Source organism: Rhinolophus sinicus, chromosome 9 (genome assembly GCF_057876585.1).
Source record: "Rhinolophus sinicus isolate RSI-liver-muscle chromosome 9, RSI-T2T, whole genome shotgun sequence".
Classification (NCBI taxonomy): Eukaryota; Metazoa; Chordata; class Mammalia; order Chiroptera; family Rhinolophidae; genus Rhinolophus; species Rhinolophus sinicus.
The window spans coordinates 37,003,517-37,019,159 of NC_142509.1; the positions used below are offsets into that span (position 1 = coordinate 37,003,517).

A 15,643-nucleotide genomic window follows, 5' to 3' on the forward strand; every position below is an offset into this window, starting at 1 on the left:
CCAGGAGCACAGAGGGCATGAGTGTGTAGCACCAGCAGCATCTGCTCCCCTCCTGGGCCCCTCCTGTCCCTGTAGGATGACAGTGGGGAAGACAGAGCCTCAGTAGGCGGGGACCTTGCTTGGCTCTTGCGTTCTCGAGTCCCCACCACCGCCACCGCCCTTTGGAGCTGTCTGATAGCTTCAGTGCGGGGCTCGAGGAGCCCACAGGCCCTGCAGCAGCCTCTCAGGCTCTGGGCAACGTGGGTTCTAGGCCGGGTGCCCACATGGCTCCTGGCCTCCACCTCCGTCTGGCCTGTTTGTGCAGCGTGCGTGAGCGTTGTTTGTTCTCTGAATCAAGTGTTTGACTCACTCACAGTGATTGCGGCTGATAATTCCTAAACTAACACGCATCCCACTTGGCTGCTGTGCCTTGTTTGGTTTGTAGCTCTGGTTTATAGCCTCTGATAGGACAGAGCTTAAGAGTGCCAGGGCCGCCTGGGGCTTCTCCTGCCCGGGGATCAGCGGGGTCCCCAGGGCTCAGGCTTTGTGACGCTGCTGCTTGGTTACCAGCTCCCACTTGGAGCCTCTGATGGATCTGAAGATGAGCTGCCAGACAGGGAGGGGCTAGGTGGGTCAGGCTGGACCTTTCATAGTCATCTGGGTGCCAGGGTGGGTCCCCCGCATCCTGGGTCATCCTTGGAGCAGGACTCTGCCAGCAGCGCCTGTCGCCTAACCCAGTGGGGTGGGGGGTTATTTACCTTCTCTCCATAGGATCAGGGAGGGCAGAGCCACCCCCTCCCGCAAGCTGCCTGGTCCTCCTGTGGGGCAGCCCTGCCTCTGGGAAGGCAGTCAACCTTGGTGCCTCCCCTGGTTTGGGTGCTATTCCAAATAATAGGCGTTCTCATTGTTGGAGTTCAGCCTGGGCAGTGAATGAACTGGGGTTTCTCAGAACAGTCGCTGCTGAGGACCCCCAAACGGCTTCAGGTGGAAAATTGAATGGATTTAAATGAGATTAGGCCACATCATGAAAAAATTATCCCTCCTCCAATTCTCTTTAATCCAACTGATTCTTACAAGGAAAGAGAAAGCCTGACGCTAATGAGTCATTAATGCCTCTCTGGGACTCCCGATTTCCCCTTTTTTACAGAAAGGGCAGGATGCAGGCAGCAGGTCTCCCACAGCCCGTTCTCCTCATCACCATGTAATAACCTCGTTTTCTTCATCACATTTCCTTTTGCAGTTTGTACGCAGGGCATGGTCTTTTCATTTGGGGGGATGGTGCGGAATTTTCTTTTAAATTAATTTATTGTAATTTTTTTCCCCTGACAGTGAGTCCGTAATATGTTTTGTAAATAATAGTGTGGGTTGGGGTCTGCAAACTATGGCCCTGTGCACAGTCCAGTCTGCAGCCTGTTTTTGTCCATAAAGTTTTATTGGCACTTATTGGCCATCATTGAACTATTACGTTACTCTGGCTGCTTTAATAGTACAACAGCAGAGTTGAGTAGTTTCAACTGTCTGGTCCACAAAGCCTGAAACGTGGACCATCTGGCCCTTTACCGAGAAGTTTACTGATCCCTAGTATAGGTGGTACTGATATTGCAAAAATATGGAAGGAGGTGATAAACAAATGGCTAAAGTTTGGAAAATACTGAAAAATTAACCATGAGTTCCATTGGCAGGGCCTTTGGTAACCATAGAAAATGACCAGCCTTCAAATGGTTCAGCTGTTTGTCTGATTATTTTATCATCCTGAGATACTGCTAGGATGACCATACGAGCTGGAATTCAATGTGTTGTGTATCGCTCCCTGGCTCTGGATGGATACTGCTGGGATGAATCTGCTGGGTGTGGGGACAGGTGTGTGAATGTCCAATCTCTCCCTCTCTTTTCTTGCCTGGTCAGACTTTAGTTTCCTTTCCTAACTTAGGCTCCAGACCTATTCCTAGCTTCTCATTTAGTCCTCTGGTAGCTCCAAGCAATCCTCTTTTTCCACTTAGTTATTTAATTACAATATCTGCCTTCAATTCAATAAACACTTATTGAACTGAATTCTGAGTTGGAGATATGAAAATGAAAGACATGACCTGTTCTCATGGACAACTCACATCTTATGGAACTCACCACCACTACCACCATCAACACCACTGTCGCCATCACCACCATCACCACCACCATCACCACCATCATTAACACCACTGTCGCCATCACCACCGTCACCACCATCACCATCACCACCATCACCACCACCACCACCACAACCACCACTACCACCACTACCACCACCATCATATAAATGAGCCAACTTTCAATTGCCTCAATGCTTGACATTTCCCAAGTGTGCCACGAGTGATCTTGGAGCTAAAGCTTCTCAGGAACATTAGGGAAGCCCTGTCTTGCCAGAGCATCACTGCCTTGTGCAATGTCCAAAAGGTTGGAAATGGACAGGTCAGGCTTGGCCCTTGCCAGGAAGATAAAGCTTCTATGGCTTTGCTCAAATTCCCCAGGAAAAGTATTTGTGGCTCAGGAAGTTGTATGTTAAATTTGAGTGGTTCATAAAAAATTTTCTAAAACTCCTTTTCTCCATTAATATATTTGCTTACTCTAATTGAGGCACTTAGAGAAGACCCAAAATTCAGTGAGTGAGTCCCTGTCGGGCACCAGGAATAGAAGCACAACCAAGGCACGGAGGACTCTCGTCATTGAGATGCCAAGACAAACACACTCATAGCCTTTGCAGGGAAAGTGGTGGCTTGTGGTTCAAGTGCCAAAGGGGGGAAGAGGAAAAAAACCAAGAGATCTACATACAGCAGGATTTTCCTCATCAGCTTCTGTGCTGAAAATGCCCGTGGCTTTGCCAAGCACCCCTCCTGTGGGCAGAGGACGCACAGACTACATCATGGCCCTTTGAGTCATCGCCACAAGAACCAAGGTTGGCGGGGATCTAGAAAAACAACGGCAAAGCCTTTCCCCAGACAAGTCTCCAGCTCAGGAGCGGAAGCCTTTGGCTTAAACCAGCCATATTGGAGAAGCCTTATCTGGGTGAAAGGTGCAAAGCGAGGAAAAACGATGATGAGAAAACCAAGGCTGAGCTCTTGCTTGGAAGAACTCGAGACAAGAAGGCAGAGCTGGAGCAGAATAAAGAAACTGGGTGGTGACAGGAGAGGCCGTGGTCATTGTCCACTGTGGTCGTCTCTGGCTCATGCGGCTCATGACCACTGACCTGGGGCTAGTTCGACGTAGGAGCTGAACTTTCGTTTAATTTAATCTTGATTGAAATGTAAATACTGATACTCAATTCAGTTATTAGAGAACTTTTTAAGTATGTTTGGAACAACTTGGGTAGGTGAATCTAGCTTTTCACCTGTGTACTTTATGAAACTCATACTTTTCTTACAAATTGCAAAATTTACATTGATAAATTTCTGATAAAAATGTAACAGCTGAATGGACTTGTACATAAGTATAAAATGCACATCTGATTTCAAAGACTTCGAATAAAAAATAAAATGTCTAATCATTTTTTAATTTGATTGTGTGTTGAAATAATATTTTAGATATCCTGCGTTAAATAATATATCACTAAAATTAGTTTCACTTGCTTCTTTTTCCTTTTATGGCTACTAGAAAATTAAAATTAAACCGTGCGGGTCACATTCAGTTTCTACTGGACGGGCTGCCACAGTCAGTGGGAAACCCACAGACACTGCACGACCCCCAGAGTGGCTGTTGACCCTAGTTCTTTTCTTTGGTGCACTCTGTCCTCTGCCCGCTCCCCAGCCACACCTCAGGAGTAAATGTTTGCCAACAGGCTGTTTAATCACCCAGAAAGGAAGTAGGGTATAAATTAAAAAATGAATCACAAGTTAGAAATGTTACAACTCCCAGTGTTATCACTGACTCTGGAACCTTCCACAGAGTCTCGCTCCCCCAGCGAGTTTGCGGGCAGTTTGAACTTGGCTCACCAAAGTAATTGGATCAGCCGAAGTCTGACTTCTCAAGACCCCCAAAAATCCTGTGCCCTGAATATGCTGGACTCTGCCGACCACGGGAAGATTTTGAAGTTCAAGATACAACGTCTCTGTAAATCTAAAATGATTTCAAATTAAAAAGTTCAGTTTTTTAAAATACGTCATAAGTCTTGGACCCAAAACCAACCAGAAGATTCCTCCTTTTATGGCCCCAGTATATCACTTGGTACTTTTTAAAGGAGCCATTCTCTTGCGCTTGGCTCACCAACGTGGTAGCTACCTGCCACAGGTGGCTAATGAGCCCTTGAACTGGGGTTGCCCCACACTGAGATGAGCCCTAAGTGTACAATGCACCCCAGATTCCAAAGGCTTAGTGTGGAAAAAGAGTTAAAATGACTAATGAATAATCTGTGTATATTGATCACACGGTGAAATGATAGTATTTTGGATATATTGGGTTAAATATATTATTAAAATTCATTTTACCTGTTTCTAACTCTTGTGAATGTGGCTACTAGAAAATTGAAAGTACCCACGTGGCTTGTGTTTGTGGCTCTCGTTCTGTTCCTATCGGGCGGTGCTGCTCAAAAGCGCTCCGCCTGCCTCCTGAGGGTGAGATGTTTCCCCTCAGATGGACGCACGTGAGGTCCTATTCCAAATCCACCCAGTATGACCACAGACAGGTCCTTTAACTTACGTATGCCTCACTTTCCTCACCTGAAAAATGGGTATGATGACAGTGTTCACGTCAGGGAGCTGTTACAAGGATTGAATACTAAGCTGTTATGTGCGAAGTGCTTGGTGTCTTGCCCGCTGCATCGCAAACCTTCAATAAATAAAATAAATGTGATTTTTCATGTGTCACCCGCATCTTTTCACTTCCTCTGGGGTCTGACTCTTTCTCCTTTCCTTCAGAATTTTGCTTCCTCTTTCATCCGTCCTCTGCAGCCCCTTGTCTTCTTTCCCCATAAACCCTTCCATCTTCCAAGATGCTTGGCTCACCCAATTCTTAAAGGAACAGTATCTTCCCTTATGTACGTGTTTTACCACTTCCTGGCCAATTTCTCTCTGTCATTTTGCAACTCCCATGAGTGCAGACATTTCATTCCTCTACCTTTTTTTTTTTTTAAGACTTTATTTCATTTAGAGCAGTTTTAGGTTCACAGCAAAATTGAGGGGAAGGTAGAGAGATTTCCCATGTACCCTACGCACTCAAAGCCTCCCTCACTCTCAGGCCCCCACCAGAGGGGATATTTGTTACAATTGATGACACACATGGACATGTCACACAGCTGACATGACAGTGCCCTGTTGGTGTTGTTCATTCTACGGGTTTGGACAGATGTGTAATGACATGTATCCCTCACTGTGGTGTCACAGAGCAGTTTCACTGCCCTGAAAGCCCTCTGCGCTCCACCTGTTCACCCCGCCTCCCCCTGAGCCCCCGACAACCCCTGATCTTTTCGCTGTCTCCATAGTTCTGCCTTTTCCAGAATGTCATAGAATTGGCATCACACAATGTGTAGCCTGTTCAGGTTGGCTTTTGTCACTTACTTGTATTGCATTTCAGGTTCCTCCATGTATCTTCATGGCTTGATAGGTCATTTCTGAATAATATTCTGTTGTCTGATTGGACCACAGTTTATTTATCCATCACCTAGTGAAGGACATTTTGGTTGCTTCCTATTTGGGCAATTATGAATAAAGCTGCTATAAACATTTCTATGCTGGTTTTTGTGTGGACATAAGTTTTCAGGTCCTTTGGGTAAACACCAAGGGGTGCGATTGTTGGATCGTATGGTCGGTCCTTCACTTTTGATCCACCTACCCCCTTTCAGGACCCCTTGGCAAACCCAGCATCTGCCAAAACCATCTTAAAATTTTGCCAGTGACTTTCATTTCACCACACCTCTTACCCAATCTTCATCCTTCTCAGTGCTTGAGCATAAACAAAACAAAACAAAACAAAACAAAAAACAAATTTAGGAATGCTTTTTTTCAAAGTACATTTTATTATTGCAATCCAGCTTTTTCTCAGTTGGTATCTAAGACTGCCTCTTCCTGGCAATGGGTAAGGCAGGCTGGCTCCATTTTCAATCACTAAGCTCCTTGCATTTGGGGCGTGAGGATATTCCTGTTTGGAAATGGCTGTTCTTATCTGGATGGAGGCAGGCGGTGCCCTGTGGGGGCCAGAGAGCCCATCTGGCGCCCCTCCAGCCCACGGTCACTGGAGAGTACCGTTAGCGTCTCCATTCAAATCATTTCTTCATGCCACATGTGCTAAGCAGTAAACAGCTCTCCAGGACCCAAATAAAAAGGTCTTTATGGACAGAACAAACACAAGTAAATGCCAGAATCCAATTTAAATGAATAAATAAACCCCATTCCAAAGGCTACAGGCCACAAGATTTGGGGGAGACGAGCCAAGCAAGTTGGTTTCTTAATTCGAGGGAGGAAGAGAGATCCCAGACCCTGTCAGCAAACCCAGGCACCTCCAAATTTGAGGGTCCCAGCCTCCTCCAAGTGAAAGCAGACACCACCAGTTTTCTCAACCAACAACCAGCCTTTCAAATTTTGCATTTAGAAACAAAGGCAAGTTGGATGTCATAGACTCGGCAATGTGGGCATGCCAGCCTCCTCGGGTCTGCAGTGGAGCTGAGGGCCTGGAAGGTGACACTGGACCCCCCAGTGTAGGCTCCAGTGATCCATTTGTCTTATCATCCCAACAACACTGGCTCATCTGTCCCCTGCCAGCAGGAGGAAGTGGCGGTTCCTTGTTTTGACCTGTCACTCCTTCCCTTGACAAGCCCCACCATCTCCCCCCCCTTCCCGGAGGAGCTTTCCTTTATTCCATCGTTTCTTCTTACACACAATGCTACTCAAAGCTTCCATTCCCTCATGGTCTCCACTGTCTGCAGTACAGACACCCGGCACTCACTGTGCCTTTTCTCCGTGTCTCTTGGCTTTGGCTCCGGTCCTGATTGACCAACTCTGTCTCTATCCCTGGTCTGAAACCCTGAGAATCAGAGTGTGGACCCAGAATTTTACACCTGGCCACTTCAGAGGCTGCCGTCCCTTCTTCCCAGGAGTCTCAGACTTTCCCTGGGCAGGAATGCTGGGTGCTGCGGGCCCGGCGAGGACGTGGGTGAGCAGGCACCCTGATTGGACAGGCCAGGATAGTTTGTCTTCCCGACTTGTTCATCCCTTCCCTCCATCAACATTTATGAGGCATTTTTAATGTGCCGGGCACTGGGCAGGGAAATATGGGGGAATTAAATAGCATCCTTGCCTGGGTGGGGCTCAGTGTGCAGAGAGAAACAGAATCACTATCAGCTTCTAAGATGATGCCCCAAATACAGTGAGTGAGATGAATGGGGGTCTCTAGAGAGGGGGTGACTGGGGCAGGCCCCAGGGACCACCTGGGCGCCAGACAACTGAGGGCAGCCAGGCTGAGAGGCATCGGGGTGGGCAGGTTGGGGGACATCGCTGTGGCATAAACCAGAGGCAGGAAGTGAGTCAGAGGGACTTTGATGGCATCTTCAGAAGCTGGGTCAGTGTCCAGCAAGTGACAAGAGAGCCATTGAAGGACCTGGGGCACCTTTCCTCCTCGATTGCCAGTAACAGGTCCTCACCCAGATCTGAAGAGCTGCTGGCCGGTGTCTCCTCAGCCTCACTGTGGTGCAGAAACAATGTGGTATTTTTTGAAGGAAATGGGGCATCTTTGCCAATCCGGCCCATCAGTTACACCTCTGGTTTTGACCTAAAGTGTGGCTTTTCAAGGGGTGCGGGGAGCTGTGGCTGCCAGCCCGAGGAGGAGCCCAAAAGAATGGTACCTGTGTCTGCCTGAGACGTCCCACCCACCCACACAGGGCTCTTGTGCGAGAAATTTGGAGCAAAACCGAAAGGCTGGTCCCACGTCTCGGGGGCCGCGAAGGGCTGGGGAGCTGGCCCAGCGCTGGGCTCCCTGAAATCCTCAGACTGTTTTTCAAACATTGGGGGATTGGTTAAAATCCAAAGTCAGTTTTTCCAGGTTATGCTTGTCCCCCTCAATTTCACCCTATTTGTAAGTCTGTGGAAATTTAACCTTTGTGTGGGCACACATGGTGTGTGTGTGTGTATGCGTGTGTGTATGTGCGTGTGTGTATGCATGTGTGCGTGTGCACATGCATGTTGTAGGGGAAAAGTGTAGAAAACAGGAACCTGGGAGCTGAGGACCGAGTATAGAAGAATTGCAAGCAATAAATTCAGCTCCGTTTCCGTCGCACTCTGGCACTCCACTAGAATACTCTGGAAATATTTTTTTTAAGTTGACATCATGCCATTCTACAGTAAAGAGCAGCTGTATGGGTTGAATTGTGCCCCCAAAACTCATATGTTGGAATCCCAATCCCCAGCACCTCAGAACGTGACCTGATTTGGTGTAGGGTCATCACAGACGTCATTAGTTAAGGTAAAGTCCCACTGGATGGAATAGAGTGGGCCCTGATCCAGCGTGACTGCCGTCCTTATAACGGGGAGAGGTTTGGACCCCGAAGCACAGAAGGAGAAGCCACGTGAACACTGGAGGTGTACCCCCAGAAGCCAGCAGAGTGGCGGGGATACACCCCAGCGCCTTTGCAGGGGGCGTGGCTCTGCCCGCACCTCCATCTCAGATGTCGGCCTCCAGAGTGCGAGACAGTGCTTTCCTAGTGTGTCAGCCACTCAGTCTGAGGTGGTGGCAGCCCCAGGAAACCCACACCGGAGTGGCGATGCCATTGACCTCCAAAGGTGGGTCATTAAAAAGGCATTCCCTTTGGGTGCCTCGGGCGCCTCGTTCTCCTGTTTTGTTCACGTGTTTGTTGGGTGTGCGTAGGCTAATGAACCTGTCTCCATTTCTTCACCGCCCATCAGAGCTACGTCTTTCCTTCACTCTCCTTCCCCGGAAAGAAAGCTTTCCTCACCCCCGTCCAAGCTCTGCACTTGGCCCACACGTACACCATTGTTTTCTTTCTTCACATTAAGAAAAATGGTAACACCTCCACCCTGACCCCAGCCCTGTGAAGTGGGAGGCAGTATTTCTTGATGGCCGGGAATGTGCTTCTGGGGAGAAAACCCCTCAGCTTCACAATCTCTGCTCTATAATTTATTACCTTCAAGACTTCGGGCAGGCTACTAAGTGTCTAGCAACCTCAGTGTCATCAGCTGTAAAATCCCGGGGACATTAACATCTATCTTATGAGACCTGAATAAGGTCATGCAAAGGGTGCCGAATCCAGGCAATATCACTACAAGAGGCAGAGTTTTCTAAGATGCGTTAAATCTGCTCTTTCACTTAGTAAACACAGTCGAGAACCTTCTACCTGTCATGTAATGTTCTAACAGGTGGAATGCAAATGTCACCCAGAATGGCCTCTGCCCTTCAGGACACCAAAGGAATGAACTAGCATAGCATATACCAACGTGGATGAACTTACAAAAATAATATTGAGTCAAAGCAGCAAGCTGTTGAAGAGCAGATACAGTTAGATATACATACAAGGTCTGACAATTAAGTGCACGAACTCATCCTAGGAAATCTGCTACATCCCTCATTGCTGAATATCACTACCGTCACCTTCGAAGTACTTCCCTTGGGAAGCTATGCACTGATGCCAGTGCCTAGTCCACCCTTCAAAGCAATTTTGGAGCTCTTTTTCTGGAATGGCCATCAGAGCTGTCGTCATATTTCCCTTGATGTCCTGAATGTTGTCAAAATGTCTTCCTTTCAATATTTCCTTTATCTTCAGGTAAAGAAAGAAGTCATTGGGGTCCAGATCAGGTGAGTAGGGAGGGAGTTCCAATGCAGTTATTTGTTTACTGGCTAAAAACTCCCTCACAGACAGTGCTGTGTGAGCTGGTGCGTTGTCGTGATGCAAGAGTCATGAATTGTTGGTGAAAAGTTCAGGTTGTCTAACTTTTTCATGCAGCCTTTTCAGCAGTTCCAAATAGTAAACTTGGTGAACTGTTTGTCCAGTTGGTACAAATTCATAATGAATAATCCCTTTGACATAAAAAAAAGTTTGGCGACATCATTGTAGCAAGTTCGCAAACTTAATTGTCAGACCTTGTACAGCTCAAAAACATATATGTAGAAATGTTTAAAGAAAGGCACAGGAATTACTAACACCAAATTCGGGATAACTGCTAACCTGGGTAGGACACTAGCACTTCAGTTGTTTGGTTTGGTGATGTTTTCTTTCTTAATCCCATGGAGGGTGTGTGGCTTTGTTATATTAGTCTCTAAATCTCTTGGATCATCTAAAGAGATTTCATTCATTCTCTTTGATTTCATTAAAAAAAAATCAAAAGAAAGATAATGGGATTGAGAACCTGGTGTCTGCTTTCGTCTCCAACGTTCCAGCTGCCAAAATACCATTTTGCCTGTGGTTTGAGTAGTTCCTGCTAGATTCCAGCCCTTATTAACTAAGAATTTTGCCCAAACCCTTTATAAAATTTGAAATGACAGATGCTGCATGGAAGAACCAGGGACACAGCGGCTACCCCTGTGTTTATTTCATGTTGCACGTTATAATGTATTAATTTATAAGGGAAAATCTTGTAGCACACTACTTGGCCCTGGGCCCATGGCTAAGAAAGATTGCTCAGAAACGAGCTCTGTTTACGGCTTTTCTATATTTAATGGCCTGAGGGATGAAGGAAGGAGAGGGGGCTGAGCAGGGGGTGGGGGCGTTCAACTTTTTGACTATGACTCTGCCCCCCTCCTTTTCCCTCCAACAAATTCCTTCTAGTTCTCTTTTAAAAGGTTTCACGGTGAACCGATGAATAAAGCCCATCACAGGCTGGCTTTCATAGACAACAAAACTAGGCTACTGTGGAATAAATTGTTGACTTAGCGGCTAAGGCACCTGATGGAGGAGGAAAGAAGGAATGTGTGGGTATAATTGGGTCTCGGTGGAGAGCAAATTAAGGTGGTACGCGTTTCGTTACTCAGGGACCCAGCTTGGGAAGATTCTGGAATGTTTCCAAGAACAAAAACTAAGTCCCGACTGCTGTGGAAAACTAGAGGGGCAGAGAGTGGATTTAGGTAGGAATCCCCTCGCTTTTCACTGGCTTTGTCTCGGCTCCTGCCCTCTGCCCTCATTTTTGGCTGGCTTCCTGGCAGCCGGCCAGAGTAATGGTTGGTCTCATTAGGACACATCTCTGAGCGCGGGCCTCCATCCTACCTCTACTCCCAAACTTGGAACCAGGCTAACTAATACCCTCATCCCATCGGGAATCTGAACTTGCGATCCCGTGTTTCAGGTGGATGATGTTAGACCTCGTGACTCTCAAAGGCCTCAGCTTCTCAGGCACAGAACCTGCGGCCCTGGGTTCTCTTCCCAGCGCAGGCAAATGACTGGCCGTGGTGGAACTGTCACGTCAGTGCTGGGACAAAAGCTTTGGCCCCATAATTCTTCTGACAAAAATCATGTGGTAGCATAATAAAATGGCGTCCCGCGTGGTGACTTTGGCAGACCGACCTGAAAGAGGAACCTTTTTGCGGAAGTGCCCAGGAGTACCTCAGTTTCTCCCAGAGTCACTCGTCACTGCTGAGGCCACCAGAGCATCACCATCCTGATCGATGTTCTCTTCTTCAATGATCAACCGGTCCTCCATTGCCAGGCTCTGAGTGGGAAGTTTCCCAACATCGCTTTCACCAATTTGTTGAAATCCTCCACTTTTCCCCAGATTGGTCCTTTCACTTTGCAGCCTCTTTTACAGGTTTTTGCATTGCTTGGTTGGCTGTTGGAAACATGGCACGAAAGTAACTGCAAGGCCCGTGGACAAACAGTAACAAGATGACATGGAATTATCCCATAACCGAGGCTTTCCCCCATACGTATGTGCCCCAAAGAACTGGGAACAGATTTTGTACACGGGCACATGTACACGCATGTCGCAGCACACGAGTCACAGTGGCCAAAGGGTGGGAACAACCCACATGTCCGTCTGTAGATGAAGGACAAACAAAAGGCGGGCCATGAAAAGGAACCAACGCTGACACTGGCCACACATGGATGAGCCTTGAAGACATGATGCCGAGTGAGAGAAGCCGGACACAAAAGGCCATGTGATATATGATTCCATTTCTATGAAATGTCCAGAATGCAAATCCAGAAGCAGAAAGTTCATTAGCGATTGTTAGGGGCTGGTGGGAGGGGCATACGGGGAGTGTCTGCTACTGGGTGTGGGATCTCCTTTTGAGGTGAGGAGAATGTTCTGGAACTAGACAGAAGTGGGGGTTGCACACCATTCTGCTAAATGCCACTGAATTGTTCACTTAACATGGTCAACTTCATGTTATGTGACTTTCACGTCAATTCTAACAAAGAGAGTCACAGGATGGTCGAGTGGGGCCTCATTTGACAAGGGGTCGGTGCATTAGTGAGTGTGTTCTTGTGACGATCACGTCTGTGTGCCACCCCAGACGGTGGGGACAGGCAATGGAAGCTTGGATAGCAAGGACCCCTGTCTTTCACGTCTGTCTCTGGGATCTCAGACTCCAGGTCTGGCTCCTGGTGGGCCCAGGAGGGAACCCAGAGTCCAGGCAGGTGTGGACCTAAGGGGTCAAGCCCAGCCCGCAGTTCATGGCTGACTTGGACTGGGACCCTTGGACGGAACCACTGGTTTGGGCAGGCACAGAGGGGGCCAGGTGGGAACTTGCACACTTGCTCATCCGTCTGAGTGAGGGACAGGCAGCTGACCACTGCCCAGTCTCCTGGATGGGCTCGGTGGCCTGGCTCAGGGAACCTGGAACAGGTCCCAGAAAGCAAACCCACAGCGGACAGTGTGGAACACGGCAGCAAACAGGGGCAGACAGAATACCCTTTGGCATCAGACAGACCTGTGTCTGATACCAGGCTCCATTCCCTGTTAGCTGTGTGACCGGGGCATGTCCCTTTACCTCCCAGCCCTCACTTGCCACACCTTTTAAGTGGGGATAACAGCCCCCACCTTGTAGAGCTGTGAGGACTCAGTGGGGTAACATTTGGGAAGTCCCCAGCCGTTAATATCTTCCTTGTTGCTCTTGCGTTATTTCACAACGTCAGGAGTCACAAACTCAGGAAGAAGGCTCATCACAGCCATTTTCCACCTGGACAGTCAGGAAGCGCCCTCAGACCCACTCTGTCTCCTGTGTCCTCACGCCTCAGAATGAGAAGGGAATAGGGCACACGCAGCCCTGACCGGCTCATTTTTCCATCCCAGCCTGGAAAAACCCCCAAAGTGTGCAAGAAATTAGAGGTGAGAGGGAAAAGACTGTCCACTGACCCCACCCCCCACCAAACTGAGAAAGGAAGCAATTAGGGAGGCAGCTGCCCGAGGGACCAGGGACCCCAGGCACAGCCCGGAAGAGGGGGCAGGGGATGCTGACATTCGAGGAGGAGGGTGTAGGGGCTGTGGGCGCCTGTGGGGACAGAGCCAGCAGAGCAGTTTCCAGGCTCTCGGCCTCACGTGGAAAGGTGCTGGCTCAGGTACTAGATGGCCATCAACTGTGACTAGTTGGCCATCAGCTGTTACCGATTAGCCATTGGCCACTGATATAACTGCCGTGGCTATGCTTGCAAGCACGGATTGCAGTTAGCAAGTGGGGTCGGTTGGCAGAGAAGTGGACAGCAGATTGCGGATAGTGTGGCTCCTGCTTCCTGTGTCTCCAACCCAGCCGCCAGCGAGACTATAGTGGTGTGACTCCCCTATCTATGGATCCATTGGTGTTCCTTTTTGGCCTCACCATATCCTGTGTTTTTATGCGGGGAGCAGGCCCAGAGACCCCGCATGACACCCTGCATGACAGCGCCCTTGGCAGCTGCCCTTGGGGGTCGGGCCAGCAGGGGCCATGTCTCCTGGGGCACCTCCTCCAGCAGCGGTCTAGAGACCCTGGGAAAGAGCAAGTCTTGCTCACCTGGGGTCTCAGAACCTGGGAGGGGGGAAAAATCCTTTATCACTATTTTCACCAGCCTCTAAAGCAGAGGTGTCCAAACTTTTTTCAACGTTTTCCACCAAGGGCCATATGCGGTAAAATACACAAAGAGCTGGGCCACTCACTCGAGGTGAAGTACGTATTGCCTCCCCTGGTTTATTTAAGTAAACTAAATATAGTTTTGGAATTTGCTGCGGGCCAATTACAAATGGAGTGTGGGCCGCAGTTGGCCCGCGGGCTGCAGTTTGGACACCCCTGCTGTAAAGCATGCTCATTCTATTAGGAATCTCCTTCTATTACAAACCTCAAAAATTAACAGAACCTGTGACTCTGTTCTCTGCAAGACTCGGAGGTATTTGCACATCATGTTACGGCCATCACTCATTTACACTTGTCGCGACTTCAAAGTTCCAGAAGGTTCAGACTGCTGCAGCAGTGCATTATTTAATGCATCTGTAGAAAATGACATCTGTTTAATATTGTGATACATGTTTCGTACCTTTGGTTATCTTTGCAAACCGCTGTATTTTATGTTATGCATTTAAAAACTGTTCTGAGGAGGGGCCCATGGGGTCTATGAAACTGTAAAAGGGGTTGATGGCACGTAAATCAAATAAGTCAACAATTATTATTGGGGAAAAAATCTCATTATATTTAAAAACCACAGTTTACATACACGCAAAAACTGGGAGCGGCGGCAGAAAGTGGAAAAGAGCGTTCTTTGTGTCATTTTACGTGGATACCATTTCCTTCCTGACCGTGACAATTATAGAGAGACTGGAATACTTTTTATTGAAAGGCTCACATCAGTGTAACTAAAACCGTTTTACATCGTTCACATCCCTCGAGGGAAAAAGAAGACAACAGTGCCCGTTTTTATAGAGAGAGTTCTGAATAAAGGAAATGGCACAATGACTTCAGAACCTGAAACCAGAGAGAAGGGACACAGGGTGTATTTCCTGTGAAAATAAATCTAAATTGGTGAAATGACACAAAGGCAGACTCTAGTGCTGATTCAGACAAGAAAAGCCAACTACGTGCTGGGTGCAAGGGACACCCCTAGAATAACGTGACACCGTGAGGTTGGGCACACAAAGGGGCAAAAAATGTGTCGGGCAAATGAGGAGAGAATATGTCTGAGAGGGATGGAGAGAGGCACTGATTCTTCAGAGGCCAGAGGACTTAGTGGGTCACTCTGTACTGATAAAATCACGGAGCACAACTCACCCGGCATTGGGTCACACTGCAGACTCGCAGACTCGGGAAAGATAAGGCTGAACCAGTCTGAAATTTGATCTCCACCCCTCCCTCTGGTTCCCTCACCCTGGCCCCCCAACGCGTTTCCGGGGCCCCAGTGCTGACAGTGAGCTTAATATTTTGCCAGTCTTTAACTCCAAGACCTTCCTCTCTCTCTGTCTCTCTCTCTGTCTCTCTCTCTCTCTCTCTGTCTCTCTCTCTCTCTCTCTCTCTCTCTCTGTCTCTCTCTCTCTCTCTCTCTCTCTCTCTCTCTCTCTGTCTCTCTCTCTCTCTCTGTCTCTCTCTCTCTCTCTGTCTCTGTCTCTGTCTCTGTCTCTCTCTCATGCTCTTTGTCTCTCTCCCAGCAACTCACATTCAGAAATCATTCCAGGCACTTGAAATTCAGAATATAAACATCTGAGACAGCCCCAGGCCCCAAACTCGCCAACACGCCTTATTTTCCCGACACCTGTCTTCATCGCTCCTTCCTGCTTTCTCCAAGCTGTTTGTTCTTGCCCTG

At 48.2% G+C, this 15,643-nt stretch overlaps 1 protein-coding gene across 1 annotated transcript in view; it reads left to right on the forward strand.

Annotated features, from left to right (window-relative positions):
* RFLNA (refilin A) overlaps nucleotides 1-15,643 on the forward strand; it is a 125,256-nt gene that overhangs the window by 80,713 nt on the left and 28,900 nt on the right. The gene's annotated exons all lie outside the window — the stretch shown is intronic.